The sequence below is a fragment of the Etheostoma spectabile genome, chromosome 2 (genome assembly GCF_008692095.1).
Source record: "Etheostoma spectabile isolate EspeVRDwgs_2016 chromosome 2, UIUC_Espe_1.0, whole genome shotgun sequence".
NCBI lineage: Eukaryota > Metazoa > Chordata > Actinopteri > Perciformes > Percidae > Etheostoma > Etheostoma spectabile.
The window spans coordinates 20184751-20185715 of record NC_045734.1 but is presented as its reverse complement, the minus strand read 5'-3'; the positions used below and the strand labels follow the sequence as shown (position 1 = coordinate 20185715).

Below are 965 nucleotides of genomic sequence, written 5' to 3'. Positions count from 1 at the left end.
TGTGTGTGTGTGTGTGTGTGTGTGTGTGTGTGTGTGTGTGTGTGTGTGTTTGTTTCATGCTGTGACAGTAAGAAGGATGTCCACTTATTAGTGGGGAGCACTAATACAATGCATAGATGCTTACCAAAATAGATTAGTACACTACAGTTTGCGTGAACTTGAGATAACAGTAGTGTGAAAGCTATGACCAAACAGTGTCTAATTTTACTAACTTTTAGTGTGGACAAAACTAAACCAATGGGTGATGGTTGCTGTGTCAGTCTCCACTTTGGAGTCGTACATCGTGAAGTGTGTAATCAGGAGCCTGCTGCTTTATGCCTGATGTTTGATCATGGATGCATTCTGCAGAGGACAAAACGTCATGTGTATAACTCCACTAATCATAGTGTCATTTCAAGTTAGTTGCTGGTATGCTACAGTACTAATTCAAGAAATGAACAGATTTACAAATGCATGTTTTAGATGGAACAAGACGACCAAAGACGCAGTTTTGTCTATCTCTGTATGCACAGCTATATCACACAAAACTGAGGGAAAGCATAATTTACCAAGTACCAAAGATCACAAGGCTCCATTTACTCTACAAGGATATGTCACATAGGAACTGCCAACCAACATGTCACCAGACAACACTGCTACAACTCACGGTACTTGATGAAATCCTGACTATGCAAGGTGGTTTTATACTTTCTATTTAAATTTACTATATAACTTTACATGTAGAGTGATTTTTAATTCACCATTAACCAAGGTAACTCACTTTAAATCATGGCCTCACCATACCTCAAGCCTATTTGTTGTTATAGTGATTATTTTTTAGAATCCTGCTTACATTTGTCCTAAGATGTTCGGTAAGCCCCATGAAGTAGCCTACGTGTAGAATAAGTATTACACATTTAATTGAATAGTTGGCATTAAATTAGTCACAGTAGAATACTTGACTAATTTTCTTCTATCTTCTCCCC

The 965-nt window shown here is 37.7% G+C and overlaps 1 protein-coding gene across 2 annotated transcripts in view; it reads right to left on the bottom strand.

Annotated features, from left to right (window-relative positions):
* Positions 1 to 965, bottom strand: part of tmod1 (tropomodulin 1) — a 19170-nt gene that overhangs the window by 17551 nt on the left and 654 nt on the right. The window lies entirely within an intron of this gene.